The 18,797-nt window shown below is 46.8% G+C and overlaps 1 non-coding gene across 1 annotated transcript; it reads left to right on the top strand.

The window, feature by feature from the left end:
* Nucleotides 1–6,007: 6,007 nt before the first annotated feature.
* Nucleotides 6,008–6,114, top strand: LOC115873278. The gene has a single exon (XR_004048325.1). It is a non-coding gene; the product is annotated as a U6 spliceosomal RNA (small nuclear RNA).
* The last annotated feature ends 12,683 nt before the right edge of the window (nucleotides 6,115–18,797 follow it).

Below are 18,797 nucleotides of genomic sequence, written 5' to 3'. Positions count from 1 at the left end.
TCTCTAGGATAAGAGCTTCTCAGAACAAGGTTGAGTCAGGTTGAAAGGGTCTTACTAAGGCTTTTCAGAGGTTGACAAACGACATCAGCGATATCCCATGGAGGAAATCAGACAACAAAGCCAGATAAGGCTCAAATGACAGCACCCTTTGGTCTTGGCACCACTCCAAAAGTCAGTGTTGGCAACTCATCATCAGAGGCCTGGGCTCCCTGTCGAGGTCTAGTGTTGGCATTGGACAATCAGAGCCCAGTCCTCTGGTAGGGGTGGTGCGCGGTGACTTCTCCGAGGACTGCAGGCTATGAGTGTGGTCAGGGGCTTGCAGCTGGACAGGCACAGGGGGAGGGGCTGTGGGCTGGGACAGATGGCAAGACTCGGAGGAGGGGGGCGTAGGACGAAGCCCCTGCAGCAGGTGCTGAAGGGAAAGGAGGCTTTGTCAAGCACACAAGGCATGAAAGAGGCACGAAGGAAAGCAGAAATTCTGTTGGGAAAAGTCCCCGAGGGACACTCCCAAGGAAGTGATGGGGCTCTAGCGTGAGAGAAGTAGAGGGGCCAGAGAACCTGGACAAGGAGCCCATCTGGGGGCAGCTTAGGGCCAGGGCTCAGCAAAGGGGCGAACAACAAAAACAAAGTCCCAGTTTGCCAAGGGGCTGATATCGGAAGCAGATTAATTGAACATGACACTTGGGACCAGGAACTCGACCACAGCCTAGTTATAAAGATCGGGGTCAAAATGGGGGGCTGAGTCTCAGGAACAAGGCAGATAGATGCCCAGTTGGCTAAAGGTGGTGCCAGAGCAGTGACAATGGTCACCTGTGTCTGCGCCACAGGGTGGGGAGGAGGAAGGTATGTATCTCTTGTCTCAGCTCCGGGTGGGTTCGGGAACGGGGAGGTAGTGCTGAGCCCTCAGCGAGGAGTCAGCTAGTCCCCACGGCCAGGAAGAGGCGGGAGGAGTCAGGAAGGAAAAGGGTCGGGCCACTTGGTGCTCCTGACAAGAAATGCCAGTGTGGGTCAAGGAAGGAGCTCGGTTGGCACACTAGTGAAGTGCTCAGCTGCTCATGGAAAAGTCTGGGGTTGAACCCACCAGAACCCTGCGGGAGAAAGGCGTGCCAGTCTGTTTCAGGAAGGATTCCAGCCTTGGGAGTCCTGTGGGGCAGGTCTACTATGTCCTATGAGTCAGAATCTGATGGCAGTAGGTTTGGCTTAGTTATACCTGCGGTTATAATCCGATTTAGAAGTGGAGCTTTGTTATGTTAATGAGGCGGTATTAGTGTAAGGTGTGCCTTTAGTTGGTCTCTCTTGAGATCTAAACCAAAAACGAAACTCACTGCCATCCAGTTCACCCCAATTCCTAACAACCCTATAGGCCAGGAGACTCCATGTGTCAGGGTAAAGCTATTCTCTACGGGAATCTCAATAACTGATTTTTCACAAGTAGATCAGACACCATCAGGTCTTTCTTCCAAGGCCGGACTCAAACCACCCACCCTTTTGGTTAGCTGCAGAGCGGAAACGTTTGCACCACCCAGGGACTGCACGGTGGGCATGAGGGTTCTGTTTTATGCGATTATTCCGGGATCCAGACTGATGGAGGCTCTGCCACCTTCAACGTGTAGCTTCCTGGTTTCCTGGTCAATGCCAGCGAGTGTAGGAGGCACGAGGGGGCACACTAGAAGGTTTGAAGCACCAGAGATGGAAGTGAAACACGTCGGTGCCCAAATTTCACCAGCTAGACCTCAGTCACAGGGTTACAACAAGCTGCCAGGCAATGGTGAATGCAGACAGGTGAACCCAGAGAGTAGAAGAAAGAGGATTTGGTGAACAGCTCGTGGACTTTGTCATTTTCAACCTTGAATTGTCAACTCTCTTCAGGACAAGTCCCTTGGATGTACCACTGGAGCCTCAAACTAAGCATATCCAAAGGCAAGCTCCTTAGTGTTCCCAAGCAAGTGTGTTTCTTCCATGGTCTTCTTTTCTGATCGTGGCAATTAGCATCTCGTTGTTATGCCCAGCCACAACCCTCTTACTAAATTTGACGTCTTCCTCCTTCCCAAACCCAACTTTCAGGATGTTTCGGTGCCCAGGAGAATGTGGGGCTCATACCCTCTGGCTCAGGGAGCAGAATTGACAGGAGGGCACATTTGCTGTCCTTCTGGATCTGTCTCTGTGTTTCTATGGAGAGTAGGCATCCCAAGGGCTTCTCCCAACCTCTGGCTAAGCACATATGCAGGTATGGCCCTAGGAAATTAGGACTGCTTTGAAAGGTGTCGTTGGCCCTGGGCCTCTCATCAGGCAGAACTATTCTCAGACCTGTGCTGAGTCTGGCAGAGGCAGGTTGTGTGTTGAATCTCTCTGGTTTCTTCCCTTTACCCTTCCCACGTGTTCCCCTGAATAAATATCTTCTGTGTCTAATCCAATGCTGACATCTCTTTCTGAAGCTAGCCACTGCTATGGAGTGGGTTTAGACTTATAAAGACCCTATAGGGTGGACCTTTCTCCCAAAATGTGACTGTGGATTTGAACTGCCAACCGTTCTTTATTTTTTTTAATTATTTTATTAGGGGCTCATACAACTCTTATCACAATCCATACATACCTCAATTGTGTAAAGCACATTTGTACATTCATTGCCCTCATCATTCTCAAAACATTTGCTGTCCACTTAAGCCCCTGGCATTAGGACCTCGTTTTTTCTCATCCCTCCCCGCTCCCCACTCCCTTGTGAACTCTTGATAATTTATAAATTATTATTTTGCCATATCTTTCCCTCTCCAACGTCTCCCTTCACCCACTTTTCTGTTGTCCGTCCCCCAGGGAAGAGGTCACATGTAGATCCTTGTAATCAGTTCCCCCTTTCCAACCCACCCTCCCTCTACACTCCCAGTATCGCCACTCACACCACTGGTCCTGAAGGGATCATCCGCCCTGGATTCCCTGTGTTTCCAGTTCCTATCTGTATCAGTGTACATCCTCTGGTCTAGCCAGACTTGCAAGGTAGAGTTTGGATCATGATAGTGAAGGGGGGAGGGGGGGAGGAAGCATTTAGGAACTAGAGGAAAGTTGTATTTTTCATCATTGCTACATCACGCCCTGACTGGCTCGTCTCCTCCCAGAGACCCCTCTGCAGTGACTACCAACCTTTCGATTGACAGCAGAGTACGTAACCACTGTGCCACCAGGGCTCCTTCCTGCTTCTTAGAGGATGCTAACTAAAGCGTTTCCTGTGAGCAACCTCTGAAATTTGTTCTCTCTTTCACATTCCCACTGCCATTCACCGAGTTTAGCAGATTACATATCTATCTTCCTTGTACTATGGTAAAACCCAAAACCCACTGCCATCAAGTTGGTGCTGTCCAGAGTGACCCCCTAAGACAGGGTAGAACTGCCTCTGTGAATTTCCGAGACTGTCGCTCTTCACAGGAGTAGAAAGCCTCATCTTTCTCCCTCAGAGTGGCTGGTGGTTTCAAACTGCTGACCTTTCAGTCAACAGCCCAATGAGTAACACCTATGCCACCAGGGTTCCTGTACCATTGTAAAAGCTTCCCAGTAATCTTTCTGCTTCATCCAGTTCTCAAGCGTAGAATCTATACTACCACAAGAGAACTTTTCCAAAATATAGATTTAACATATCACTCCCCTGATGAAAAACCTTTAATGGTTCCTACCTACCATTTATGGAATTTACCAGTTTCTTAGAATGCTGTTCAAAAACCTTTCCCTCTCCTGCCTTCCCTCTCCCCACTTATCTTCTTCCCTCCCACACCCAGTGTCCCTTTCCCTGAGCGCGAGATGTTTCCCTTTGAAATGACTGAAACGGCTCCTATTCATTCGATCAAAATCTTACTCACTTATCAAAACCCAGTCCAAAATCTTCCCTGATCATCAAACACCTATTTTGTCCTCTTCTGGGTTCTCACAACACTTTGCATGCGATGTTGGCACATATATTCTCTGTCTTGCATACACCTGGCGACCTGCTTCTGTAAAAATAAAACCCAAACCAATCTCACCGCCCTCACATTGATTCTGACTCACAGCAATCGATAGGGCCCAGCAGAACTGCCTCTGTTGGTTTCCCAGACTGTGATCACGATGGGAACAGAGAGCATCCTCTTTCCCCTTGAATCTGATGGCTTCATACTGCTGACTTTGGGGTTAGCAGCCCAGCCTATAACCCATCATGCCGCTAGAGCTCCAAATAACTCTATGGGGCAGCTCAATCCTGTCACTTTGAGGACTCTGTGTTGGAATTTACCGAATGACACCTAACAAGAGCAACCAAACTGCAAACAATGAAACCCATTGCCGTTGAGTTGATTTGGAGTTATGGCGACCCTGTAGGACAAAGGACCTAACCCATGGGGTTTCTGAGACCTTAGTCCTTACAGAAGCAGTCTGCCACGTCTGTCTCCCACGGAACCCCTGGTGAATGCTTTAATCATCAAAACTCAAACCCAAACTCCCTGCCCTGGAGTCAGTCCGACTCCAAGTGCCCCTAGCAGACAAGACAGAAATAACTGTCCCAGAGGGGCTCCAAGACTGTAACTCTCTACGGGGATAGAAAGCTTCCCCTGTGTCCCGCTGAGCCACTGGTGCTTTCAAACTGCTGACCTTGGAGTTTGCAGCCCGATACATGATCATTACACCATCAGAACCCCTTCAACAACAGCCTTGACCTAAGGTGCAGCTAATCGACGCGATGATGACGCTGAAACCTACAACTACGTGAGGAGGGGAAAGTGAAATTTTGGCTCAAAAAGACCATAGAAATTAAACACCTACACAAACCAAGTGAGAAGAGCCCCAAATTTAGTCCAGAAAGAGTGAGGCAAAAGGTAGGAAAGTTGCCAAAATTCTCAAATGAAAGGGAACAGCCTCTGTACTTGCAATTAACAAGAAGCTACATGTAAGGGAAGGGAGCAGACGTGTCCAGAAATCATTTCCAGAAACAGCCCCACCTTCAGCTGGCTGTGGGGAGATGCTCTGATGAGAATGAGGTGCCTGTCAAGTGCTGTTGGGCAGCAGCCAACCCAAAGCACGGCCAGGGACTCACAGACCCATCAATTCTGAGAGTGGGAAGTTTGCGCAGCAGAGAAGAAATCCCCAAAGACAATGCCTCATCCTCTTTGGCTTGAGTACTTTTACAGCAAGGAGGTGGCTGTTTTGGAAAGCAGAATTTTCCGTTCTGTTGCTGGGCAGTCCTGATTGCTTCTGTTGATTACTGTTCTAATACATCTTCGTTTTAGACCATCCTCCCCATCAAGTAAGGAGCTCTGGTGGTGCAGTGGTTAGGTGCTTGGCTGCTGTTGAAAGAAAGATGGGGCAATCTGCTTCCACAAAGATTACCGTTTAGGAAACGTGGGACCACGGACCATCACACCCCCCTCCTGACTCCTCCTCGGGCCCCCTCCCTCTCGGAGTCCACTGGGGCATTATTCTGTGTGGTGGCAAACCTTGCCATCTTGGCCTTTCCAAACGTACCTAACTGCTTCTGGGAGCTATGGGTGGAAAGGAGAGTCTGCTTCCTCGCTACCATCTTCATTATCACTTAAAGAGCGAACTTTTTCAACACTATTACCCGCCGCCATACTGTCTGTTCAAGTTCTCTCTCTCTCTCTCTCTCTCTCTCTCGCTTTCTCTTCAGGAATTCTTCCATAAGTGTTTGTCTAAATACAGGACTTCGCTTGGTGCACTTTGGTTACAGCAGAAGCAGGGAGCCCCACAGAGAGACATGTGCAGACACATGGAACACACCCATTCCCCAGGGCCTGGCTCGTTCAAGTGTATCAAGCACATTTTCTATGGGTTCAGCACTACCACTGGAGAAAACCCCTTTTTCCTCTGAGCTGATGGTAGTCAGAAACAAAGCAATAAAACTGACATGCTTCTGCAGGCTCAGGAAATTCCAACTAAATGAGGTCTCATTCACCTTTCGGAAGAAAAGTAAGCTTGCTTTTGTTTTTCTCTCTCACAAAACTATAGAAGCAAGCACGATATTAACAAGATAAGTGCATACTTGCTTCGACAGTGCATGTACTGAAATTGGACCGATACAGAGAAGATTTGCGTGGCCCTTGAGCAAGGATGAAGTACACTCATGAAGCGTCCCATACTTTTAATAATTTGGAAAAGGATTTCAACAATGGTTGCACAACAGAAAAAAATGACCAATGGCCTTGAATTATACATGTAGAAGTGGCTGAATTAGGGAATGTTTTGTGTGTGTTTTGGCCACAAAGAAAATAGTTACACTAAAAAGAATGAGTCCAAGGAAGAAAATGTTCTAAAATTGATTATGGTAATGACTGTACACCTCTTCTCGATACAAGTGAACCGTTGAATTGTAGGCTATATGGATGAAGTGCCAAAAAATCTGTTTAAAAAAAAAACAGCAACAATACAAATGCTCCGAAAATCTGATTGAGGAAGGAGAGAGCACAGTTTACATAGTTGTATATGCTGCAAGCCCTCTAGTGTTTACATCATCTGCATCTGATCTCAAACAGCTGAGAATATTCCTAGAGAGGCTTTCTTCTAGAGAGACTGTAATGGGTTTTGCTTAGTTGTCTGTCTATCTATCTATCTGCCTATCTTTTAGCATCTAGCATCTACCAATCATCTATTTCTGGACATGGTGATCATTTTAAAGGTAGACAAGGCCATTGTGATGGCTAGGGTTTTTGTGCCAACATGGCTACTTTAGGAACATTCAGGTGGAATGTTGCCTGTCAATCAGGTAAATTGGTGGGAGGGCACCCCCCCCGCCAACCCCACCACTGGAGGCTCACTGGAGGCCAGCCTCTCTCTCTCTCTCTCCTCCCTGCTTTCACCATCCTGTTGACTAGCCATGTGGAGCCACACTGAGACCTTCCAGAGCCCTGGAGATGCTTCCACCGCCACTGGATCCATAGGATTTTGCATCCAATGGCCTGACATCTTCCTGCATTTTGCATCATTGCATGTGCTGCATGAGTCTGAAGAGTGCTTTATGGACTAGTACCAGACTTATGGGCTAATATCAGACTTATGGACTCAATCTGGAGTAGACTGGGATGGATTTTTAATGTACAATTACTTTTTTGATATAAAGCTCTTTCTTATACATATGAGGGGGTACCCCCCCAAAATAACCCAGAATTATTTTTTTCAAAATTATATATTTAAAATTTTTTTACACAACAGCCTTATCTTCAAACTACTCCCCATTACACTTAATACATTTGTCAAATCTGCAGTTCCATTCTTGGAAACATTTTCAAACTCATCTGTTTGTATGGCTGATAACACCTCCCCCACTTTTTCTTCACCTTTTTATGTCATCAAATCACTGTCCTTTCATGTTCCTTTCCATTCTTGGAAGCATAAAGAAGTCGCATGGAGTGAGGTCAGGTGAATCAGGTGTGTGGGGCAAGCGAGGCATGCTGATTTTTTGCCAAAAAACTGGCACACTGAGATGGCTGTGTGAGCAGGTGCATTGTCGTGGTGGCAAAACCAGTCCCCCGTCTGCCACAAATCAGGCCTTTTTGGTTGCACACTGTTACCCACTCTTTTCAGATCCTCTAAATAGGAAGCTCAATTAATAGTCTGACCTGGTGGAGCAAACTGCAAATGCACTAGGGGTTGACATTTTCATCCCTTTGGGAAATTGACAGAGATCCAGAATGAGGTTTGTCACCAATCGACATTTCACCTTATTTGAAGCAAGAAAACCACTCACACACTTGAGTTTTTCCCATAGCGCCGCCCTTGTACGCTGTGTTCAACATCACAATAGTTTCTGCAGCATTTTTCCCAAGCAGGAAGCAAAATTTCACAACCGTCTGCTGTTCTTTTAAATCAGCCATCACAGAAAATGAGGTTTGAGCAGAACTTCTTTTACGAAATAATTCACTGTAACCACAGAGAATCTTCCCAGAGGACGCCACTGGGTGCACTAACTCAGAGTGAGTTGCTCAATGCTTGCCTAGCAGGAAACATGTGTCCTAAGAAAGCTCTGCTCCACCCAGTACAGTTCTGGTTTTTTTGGAGTACCTCTCATATGTGTCACTGGAATTGTTTCTCCAGTCAACCTGGCCTAATACAGTCATGCTCATTGTGAGATTTGAAATTAAAGGAAAATACAGCTATCTTTTCAGAAGATATCATCTCTGAATTCACCCCATTTGCCCTACTCCTTACTAAACAGAGCCATATCTCCTTATAACAGTGTCTCTATTTTCCAAGATTTGGGAAGCCAATTTGCAGGTGGTCCAGGTCCCTGCTCCCTTCTGCTTAGCTCCTGCCCCTTCTCATCAGTAGCTCCCCAGCACCTCCTTCTCTGGGAGCTAGCTAGGCGTCACCTCCTCTGTGTTTCTTGCCTGGCGCTCCTAGAGAATTAGCAGCCTTCTCCTCACCTCCACTACAGGACAGCCCACGTGGTGCTTGGGGTCTCACCTCCACTGTGGGTCTGACTCTGATCCTGTTACACAGTTGCTTGGAGTGTGGAAGTCAGCATTCTTTGCAAGAATTCTCTGAGTTTTCAGGGGAGGAAATCTGTAATCCCACGGACTCTGGTGCCCCAGCTTACAGCGTTCTTACCTTTACAACGTATGGCTGATCCTTGATCTTGTCCCTGCCATCAGCCAAGCAAGAGTTGGAGCCCTTCTCTTTGATCACCCTCCAGAGTCACAGTAAACAGGAAGCATCATATTTGCTAAAGGTTTAAGGGCATGGGAAATGGGCCCTTAAAGCAAAGTACTTTAAATCCACATTAATCTTTTTTAATAGTTTAATTGGCACTTCGTCCACATATCATACATTTCAGTAGTTCAACCACCACATTACTCTTTAAACTCTCCTTTACCTAAAATTTCTTATAGCTTCCTCGCCTTCCCTTCCTCTTCCAAAAAGTCCATTCCTACTCCCAGGTTTCTCCCTGACAGCATCTTCAGGGATCACACCCTACTCCAGAAGTTGATCAAATGGAGCCAGTTCCCTTCCTGTGAAGAATTCTGGCTCCCATTGTTTTAGATGATATAGTTCTCTATTTCTGTACACTGGTGATGACAGCATTGTAGTGTCATAATCGGTTTCCGCAGCTTCCTCTCAAACTAGACTCTACTCCCGCTGAAGCCTCTTTCTATCTGTGTATCTGCAGCACCTGACAAGGAATCAGGTCATCACGACGGTGACTAGGTGCTGCTCAGAGGGTTCTGAGGGCCGCACGACGACCCTATGCACCCCAGACCCAAGCACTGCCCGGGTCTGTGCCAGCCTCAGATTTGTGATGGTTGAGCCTATCGTCCGTTGCGGCCACTGTGTCCGTCCATCTCATCGACAGTCTTCCTTTCTTTTGCAGACGCTCTACTTCCCCAAACACGAAGTCAATTTCCTGTGATGGGTCTCCCCGACCCCACACCCAAAGTCCAGGAGCTGAAGCCTCACCATCCCGGCTCCCGAGGAGCACTTCTCCCAGACAGACCTGGGGCCGAGTCAGTGCCAGAAACCTTTCAGGGAAGAGAAAAGACAAGTGATGTCGGCCTTGCTAGGGAGTGGATTGCCACCCCCCAAATCCGTGTTGTGATCCTAGTCCCTGCACTGATGGATGTAATTCCCTTTGAGAATAGGCCTTTCTTGGTATGTTAATGAGGCCATACCAGGGGAAGGTGTGCCTTAAACCGAATCGTTTTGGAGTCGTACAAAGAGCAGATTAGACACAGAAGCACGCACACCCAGGGAGAGGGCCGTCTAGCTGGTCAGGAGGAAGGCGAGGGACTCTACAAACCCAGGAGCTCCAAAGAGGGCTGGAAGGACCTCCCCCAGGACCACTCCCGAGCCCAGAGGTCCACCCTCCTGAACCGCGAGAAAATAAAGGTGTGCTTTCAAGCACTTCCTTGACCTTTCTTCTCTGCCGGTTCCAGCAGCACTGGGAAGCTATGACAGGCCTTTCAGAAAACACTCTGCCTCGGTTGTTTATCATGGTGAGTCAGGACCAGGTGGCAGTGTTGCTAGGTGATGATGAGCTTGCTTTGTTTTGAAGAGAGAGGTGAAGTGTTGCTTAGCAACACTTCATCACTGCCCTATCACTCAGAATGGACAAGACAAAAAAAAAATCCTGAGAGTAAAACTAGCTCTCCTGACCTATCTAATCAGACAATAGGGAAGATCTTTTCTTCGGTGGCTGCTCAGAATGCCTCCTTTTAAAATAGGACTACGAGAGAGAAAAAGGTTGATGGTTCCAAATAGTTACACCCCCAAATCAAATCTACTTTGTCAGAGGTTAACTGTGAGTCAGAAGGGTGTTAGAAGGATTCCCCAGACACCACAGCCTGCCTATGATTCCCTACCGGACAAATGCAACCAGCTTCCGAGGTCCCTGGGCCTGGAGGGCATTTGCCTTTCCTGTAGGCGTGAGAGGCAATTCACTCACCTGGCACAGCCAGGGACGGCAAAGCACGTCCGGCCACTCAGGGCAGAAGAACATTTGAATTTGTTGTCCATCTGTAACCTAGAAAACCTTTGTAGGAACTCATATTTCCTAGAAATATTTGCCCTGAAAAAGTCTCACTGGGGTCAAATGATCACAGCTCATCAGCCAGACTCCCATTTGTGCCATATTTTCAGTGCCGGCCTTTCTGTCCCGACATGTTCCACTGGCCGGGGCAATCGGGAGTTCATGCTGGGTGTTGCAGGGGGAGCACATCCGGTCCAGCTCTGTTGATGCAGGAATGGACCCACTGCCATTTTCTTATGGTGCTCTTTCCCAGGGACTCTCTGAAGATGATCATGGCTGTTCAGCACATTAAACGTAAAAATGCCATCAAGTTGATTTGCCCTAAAGCAGAACCTTGCTCCATCGGCTCCTCACTGGGTGATTTTTTTAGAAGCAGATTGTACATTGGAGCTTAAATTCTAAGGCAATTGGTTTGTGCATGGTTGCAGTCTACGGTGGGAACCTTGACACGGTTTTGAGTCCTGACACAAGATCTGATACCATCTGAGTTCTTTATGGGACTTCCCAGTGCCTGCTGACCATTAAGCCGGCAATGTTAGCCCAGGAAGAGCACGCCTGCAGGCGGATGAACTAGTACGGAGACAGACAATGCTAACACAGAGAACTAGGGAGCTTGCCTGGGCACTGACCCAAGTAGCTAATCAGACAGTATTATCTAAGTGAAGGTAAAGGTTGAGAGTTTGGTGTTGTCTTATAGTTACCAGGTGCCTATGATTCCAGGCCCCATGATCATGAGTCATACTCCAGCCACCAGGTCGGTAGATGGTCAAAGGCCCAGAACCAGTCCTGTAACCTTTTCAAACCTGCAATTGGGTATGTGGCCCCCTCCCAGCCATTTTTCCCCACTTCTGCAGTCCTGGCTTCCACCGTGATGGACGGTACCTGTCATGCATCATTGACATGTGTGATGATTCCCTTTGTTCACTATCAGGTAATGAACTCCATCCATGGCTGCGATTCTTTGGACTCCACTAACCACAGGCTAATGGCTTCCCTCATCTGGATGATTGTCTGTGTTCTGTCTTTGTCCTGTTTAAGGTTTACTAAGGGGGTCACTCTAGAATATGTTTAAATGGCAGGCCCTTTTCGCCTAGCACAATTGCCCTGCCTTGCCTCTGAGGCCCCTCTGAGGTGGATTTGAACCACCAACCTTTCAGCTAGAGTCAAATGTGTAAGCCATTTGTACCACCCCAGGAACTGACTCAGCCCATAATCCATTGCCCTGGAATTGATTCTGATTCATCTCGATCCTAGATGGGATTTCTGAGTCTGGACATCCTTATGGGAGCAGCCGGTCGCATCTTTCTCCCATGGAATGGGTGGGGGTTTGAATGAGCAAGGCACAATTGGGGGTGAAATAAATGACTAGGCTTATTGCTGTTCATTCACTCAGCCTTCCACAAGTAACTTCCTAAGGGCCTGCCCCATGGCAGACACCATGTTCGATAGTGGAGCTGCCAGGGCAGATGAGGTAGCGGCCAGACTCAGAGAGAAATTAGCTGTCGTTATGTGATTTCTCGATCAACCTCATCTCCTCTGTGGTTTATCAACTTCAAGAGGAATTTACAGGGGCTTTAAATGTCCCTTTTAAGGCTACTGCGATTAGAGAACATGAAGGAGCAGGGCCCTGCGCCCTGTGCCTGGCACATAGCTAACCTGGGTGATGGGAGACCATCCCCAGCACTCCCATGGCACTCTTGTGGTGAGCCCCTGCAGGGTGAGCCCACTGCTTGGTGGGCCAGGAATGCTGAGAGTCTGGAATGGGTGCAGCCCTACTTCCCCAGCCTTGAAGAATTCTCCATCTGGAACTTTCTTGCACACCCCAGGGGCAGATTCCCTGAGAAGCAAGGTAAGCACCAACTAAGTTGTGCTTCCTTCTTAATCTGAAGTGAGCAGTTTCATTTGGGCTTTAGCACATCTTAGAGCAGTGGTTCTCAACCTTCCTCATGCTGCGACCCTTTAATACAGTTCCTCATGTGGTGGTGACCCCCCAACCATAAAATTATTTTCGTTGCTACTTCATCACTGTAATTTTGCTACTGTTATGAATCAGGCGACCCCTGTGGAAGGGTCATTGGACCCCCAAAGGGGTCACGATCCACAGGTTGAGGAAAGTGTTTCTTTCCATTCAGAGTTCTGAACTTGGGGCTCGCCGTGGATGGTGGATCTCTGGATGAGCTGCAGAGACTCATCCTCCCACGATTCAGAACTTTTATTTCACAAATTTTTTGCTGTGCACCTGTGATGTGCCAGGCCCTGTCCCAGGACTTGTGGGAAATGACAGTGAGCAAAAGATAAACGTGGTTGTTGCTTTGCGGCGCTCTTAGCCTGTGAGAGGAAGTTGATTCTAAAACCTCTGATATGAATCAGTATCAGAGATTCAAATCTGCCCTTACTCCTCCCCCTGCTCCCTGCCATCAGGCCATTCTGACTCAGCGTGACCCCACTGGACAGGGTGGAACGGCCCTGTGGGTTTCCGAGACTGTCACTCTTTATGGGAGTAGAAAGCCTCGTCTTTCTCCCTCGGAGCAGTTGGTGGTTTTGAACGGCTGCCCTGTAGATAGCAACACCAACGAGTGACCATTCCCCAACCAGGGCTCCTTAATCCTCTCCCTGCCTACCAAAAATGGCGGGAAGCACCGTCTGGTTCCTTTCTTCCTTGGGGTCTCCCTCAAGCATGTAGCAGCTTTGTCCAGTTCCAGCCCACCTGTCACCTGTGCTGTAATTGCGGTTTGATGACTCCATTCCTAGTTAGTGAAGTGTGGGCTTGAAACAGCATTTTGCCCAGGGACATGAGAGGCATTAAGATTAGCCCACTCCTGGACATAATTCTCAGCTCGGAGGTCGGCACCATGCAGTTCTGATGGAATTGGCCGATGACCTCAAAGTGGGCACCAGTCCAGGATGGAGCAAGAAGAAATGTATGGTGTGTCTGGGAGAAGCTGGTCTTGGAGGAGTGGAAGGCTGTTTGCTAAGCTGGGAGATTAAGCCCATCCCTGGTGGTTTCCCCACCTTTTCTGGTCACCACAAACAGGCCTTCCAGGCTAAGCCAGGTCTGTCTGGTGGTGAGGTCTTCTCACAGCCCTACCCAAGGGAGTCCGGGAGCGTGCTGGCAGCAAAAGCCGGCAGCCTGGTCTGCGGAGATGGTCTTCGCAGAACTGCCATGAAGATCACAGCCTTCTTCACCGGTCCCAACCCACGGCGCTTGAAGGCATGACACACCCACATCATTATTTCCAAGCATTTTCCCGGGTGACGAGGTCCACGGGTCGGAGGGTGGGAAGCCAGACATTTTCACCCGCTGTCGTGAGACTAGTTTGAACACTAGTTGAACACATAGCAGTACAGTGAACCCTCGTGTATCGCGGTTAATCGGTTCTAGACCCTACCGTGATAAATGAAATTCCGCGAAGTAGGATTCCTTATTTGTAAATCAAATATTTTCGTAGTTAGAGCATAGGGGACCTGAAAAAACACCCTTTAGTCACCATTACACTCGTATTACCCAATTTATTAAACGAAAAAGGGAAAATACAGTAAAACATTTTGGACGTTACAATTATCATTTATTATTTATTATATTATTTATGGCATCAAGCGTGTACAGTATGAGCCAATCAGTGGCAGTAATGACAGAGCATGCGCTGTTATGCAAAAACCGCAATAGAGTGAAGCCGTGGAAGTCGAAGCGCGAAGTGGCGAGGGTTCACTGTACATAAAAAAAGTTGGGGAAGACGAACCGAAATGTCCTCGGATAGGGAAAGGGTTAAAGAAACGAGAGTTTCTTAGTAAAACTAAATACCAGGAAACCATGAAAAATTAAGCTAGATTTGTGTTTACTGCCATAAGACAATCTTTTCTCTGTCTCTTCGTCCGAGGCTGAGGAAGCTCATGTACGAATGAAGACGGAGACGGGCCTGCGCCTGGGGAAGGTGGACGTGCTGGAAGAGGGAGGAGAACCAGCGGAGAGAGTGGAAGGGAGGGAGTTTAGGAGGAAATCGCCACGTGAGTCAAGCTGGAGATGGACTGCACGCCGCCCTTGGACGTAAGGGTGACTGCGTTTGGTGTCCTAACATGGGCTGCGCTGGTGAGGACAGATGCCAGGCTGCAGAGAGCTGGGTAAACGATGAAAGGTGAGAAAGTAACGGCTGGGGCGATTGATCATTTGACAATGGTGTCTGTGAAAGTTAGGGTAATGTTACGGAAAGCCCAAGTGTGCCTACTGAAAATGCGTGTGGGAATCCTAACCCTTCAATGTGTGGGTGGAACCCTGTCTGGGAACTGGGTTTTCTTCGTTACATCACTGATGCCCTGTCTGTCCTATCTGTGAAGGGTGTCCTACAGGCTAGACAAAAATGCCAGTAAAAAGGGGGAGATCTCCAAGGAACTGATGCTGAAAGAGACAAGATTTCCAGAGGGAACTGAGTGCTTTTCCACTAGAGCTGTTCCCCAGAATTTGGAAGGAAACAGACTGCCCCTCACTCTCCATGGAGACGCTGGTGGGTACCATCGCCACCCTTCTGTTGGCTTTATTTTTGCACATGAAGGATCTCCTTTGTAACCCTGTCTACCCTCTAGTTAGTGACTTCCCTCCCTCCTCTCCCCGTTCCTGGTAACCAGCTAAGAAAGCTTCTTTCTGTGAGTAAACCTTTCTGTGACTGGGGACAATATAATGTCCTTCAGGTTCATCCAGGTTATGAGATGTTTTACGGAGTCATCGTTATTCCTTAACTTTGAGTAGTATTCCCTGTGTTCGTGCACCAGAGGTTGTTTATCCATCCACTCGTTGCTGAGACTTGAGTTATTGACATCTTTTTTTACTATTGTGAATAGGGCTCTTTTCCTCTTAGAGAACACTTCCATCGTCCGCATCTTTTTTTTTCACTGAGGATGAGCTTGGATGTGCATGGCTCTTATTTCTCTAGACGCTGTACTTCATGTGAGACTGCTGAATCATATATTCACCGAGGGAATCCTTTACAGGGTTTCTGAGGGTGTAAATCTTTCCAGGAGCTGATGGCCTCCTGGAGAAAGGCGGGCCTTTCTATCCCATAAAAAGTACAATCTCAGAACCCACCAGGGCCCGGCTGCTCTATAGGTCACCCTGAGGTGGCATCCACTGAATGAAGGAGAGTTTGGTGGCTCTCTTAGAATACAACTGATAGGTATGAATTAACTGTTTTTATTTTGCTGTGCCTTGTGTGCGTGTGTGTAGGGGGCGGCTGTCTGATGATTTCTCTGATCTGCATACTGTTCTGTGCTGGGCTCTTTCTGTTCAGGAATTTTCTTTTCGTGTACTTCAATGCTGTTGATTTGATTCACTGAATCTCCCACTGGCCTTCTGGTCAAGTGCTTGAGTAACTGTGCCACCAGGGAACCGTTCTGTTTGTTTTGGGCATCTCCACAAAGCCCTTTTCCTCCTGCAGAGAGCTCCCACTTTGAGGGTGATTGAGGTTGGCTAAATGCTGGCCAAAAAGGTATTACAATGACAGGAATCTAAGGACTACAAGTTTGGTTGTAAATTCTCAGGCCACCACCCTCTTCCCCATGGCCCAACCATCAGGAATGTTACATTTTAAACAGCATTCATCTGAACCCATGTCACTGTGATTGTTGGCTTTGAGGTTGGCAAGTGGGATCCTTCAGGAAGGTGAGGCCGTCCTTCCCCACTCTCTGGTGTCCGTGTGTCATTTCCCATGCCTGGGCGCTGAGCAGAGTCCCTATGAATTCTTCCTAACCCTGGATGTACATCTGACTCGCCCGGGGACAGCACACCTATCAGCAACTTGTTACTACAGCAGGTCAGATAAATCAGGATCCCTGGGGGTTGGATCCAGGCTTCATTATTTTGAAAGTTTGAATTTTCAAACAGATATAAAAAGTAGTGGTTCTCAACCCAGCTACATATTAGAAACACTTTGGAAGTTGGGAAAAAATTATATATATAAAAATGTTATATAAATGTGTGTATATGTATAGTTTATGGGGCAATGGGGTTACCAACTCAAGACTTGCTTGGTGTAGCTGAGAAAGAAATAGCTGGACAAAGTGAGAAAGGAATGCTTGACTTCGATTGATCAAGCAAAGAGCAAGGTGGAGGAGAGTCACCAGGGCAAGATCCTGCAAAAAGTAATTTGCAGTTTTACACCAGGAGGCACACTGGGAGAAGACTGTGAATATGTAACAGATTTCTGATGCTTGGTCATGAAATATCCATTAAAGTGGGGTTATGAGTCGACCAAGAAATGGCTTGTGAGCCTTCTCCCTTGTACATGTGTCGAGTTGGCCTGGTAACATCTTTTGGGGCCTCTTTTGGTTCCTTGAGCAAAGTACTTTCATTCCAGAGTGATCCGAAGGATGGGACCTTCTGTCCTTCCCGTGCATATTCAGAGGACAAACACAGTATTGGTCCTCTTGTGATTGACTGATTTACCAAGGATTTGTTGACCTGTTAATCCTGTCAAAGGAGCTATACTCACTGTGGTGGGATCCTTTCCCAAGAAGAAAGGACTCAAAAGAGACAGGCTACCAAGAAGGAAGGTCCTGGTTAATTATGGACAATATATGAGGCACACCTATTTCAACAGCCTGTGACAGCGTTGCATACTGTAAGGGTAGGCTCATTGGGCTAGTTCTGGAATTTACAGCATTACACAGGGTTAAGCACATGGGTGAGTGATCTCAATGGAATTAAAAGAGAGTGGATTTTTTACATGAACTTTTTGAAGCCTCCTCATTTACATATATTTATGTCCAAGTTCCAACTCAGAACAATTAAATCAGAATTTTTGGAGGGGGGCCAAGCATTGGTATTTTTTGAAAAGCGTTTCAGATAAGTGAGTGTACATCCAGAGCTGAGAAAAAACAATTAAAAGGGGAACCAGGAAATACAAAATAGATTTAACAACTAAATGGCCAGGCTACCGCATTTTATAACTTGCATGGGTATGTACAGTTGACACCTGAGGTTGCTATTTTAATATGCTCCTTGAAATAAAAGTGGCTATCAATGTTCTGATAGCAATTGTTTCCGATCCATTTATTTCCTCCCACTTTGGGAGTCCAGTCTTTCAGGAGCACTGTCCCCAGTTTGACTCCCAATCCTAGGATAAAACCAGTTACCTCTGGGCTGATTCAGACTCTTGGCAATCCCATGTAAGTGAGAGAGATATTGTATCCCACAGGGCTTTCTTTTTAACTCCCACTCTCCTCCCACATTCATTTAGCCTGCCTGTCTACCCACGCATCTACTCGCAGATCACCACTGTAAGTATTGGCTTCTGACTGTGTATGTAGATCTTGACTTCTGCTGCCTTTAACTCTTGCCTTCCTGAGTGCCTTCTATGCCACCATCATTATTTGCTTTCATCCCTCCTACTATGTAAAGCCTTCCACTTCACCCAAGTAAACATTTGTTTACCCTCTTGTCCCCTCCCACCTCTGATAACCATAAAAGAATATTTCTTTTCATATGAAAACCATTCCTTGATCTTTTATAATAGTGGTCTCATACAATATTTGTCTTTTTGAAACTGACTAATCTACCAATGATTTGTCGATCCTTTCAAAGAATTAACTTCTTGTCTTGTGTTGATTTTTTTCCCATTGTTTCTCTCCTTTATGTTTAATTTATTTCTGCTCTAACTTATTATTTGGTTTCTTCTAGTGGCTGTAGGCATATTTTGCTGCTCTTGTTCTAACTGTTGGAGATGTTAAGATGTTGATTTGGGTTCTTCCATTTGGATGTGTGCATTAATTGCTATACATTGTCCTCTGGGCACTGCTTTAGCTGTGTTAGAAAGGTTGTGGACTGTGTGTTTTCATTCTTATTTGATTCAAGGAATTAAAATTTTTTATTTGTTCCTTCTGTTTCTCAGTAGTTTTTTATCGGTGTGCTATTCAATTTTCATGTATTTGATATTTTCCCTTTGATCCTTGATATTTTTTATTTCCAATTTTATATGGCCACTGTCAAAAAAGGTGCTTTGTAATGTCTCAATGCTTTACAATGTCTCGAGAATTACTTTGTGGCCTAACATACGGTCCATTCTGGAGAATTTTTTCAGGTGTGCTGGAAAGAATGTGCATTGTGCAGCTGTTGGAGGACATGCTTTGTTTATGTCATGAGGTCGGGGTGGTTAATTGTGTTGTTTAGTTCTTCTGTGTATTAACTACATTTCTTATTGTTCTACCTCTCACTGAAAGTGGGATATTAAAGTCTCCAACTGTAATTGTAGAGTTGTCTATTACTCTTTTCAATTCTGTAAGCATTTGAATAATGTATTTTAGGCTTTTTTCTGTATATTAT

The sequence above is a fragment of the Echinops telfairi genome, unplaced genomic scaffold (genome assembly GCF_000313985.2).
Source record: "Echinops telfairi isolate 266 unplaced genomic scaffold, ASM31398v2 ScPeMD7_7467;HRSCAF=8505_1, whole genome shotgun sequence".
Lineage (NCBI taxonomy): Eukaryota > Metazoa > Chordata > Mammalia > Afrosoricida > Tenrecidae > Echinops > Echinops telfairi.
The sequence above is the reverse complement of the archived record's forward strand: the minus strand, read 5'-3'. Positions and strand labels throughout refer to the sequence as shown.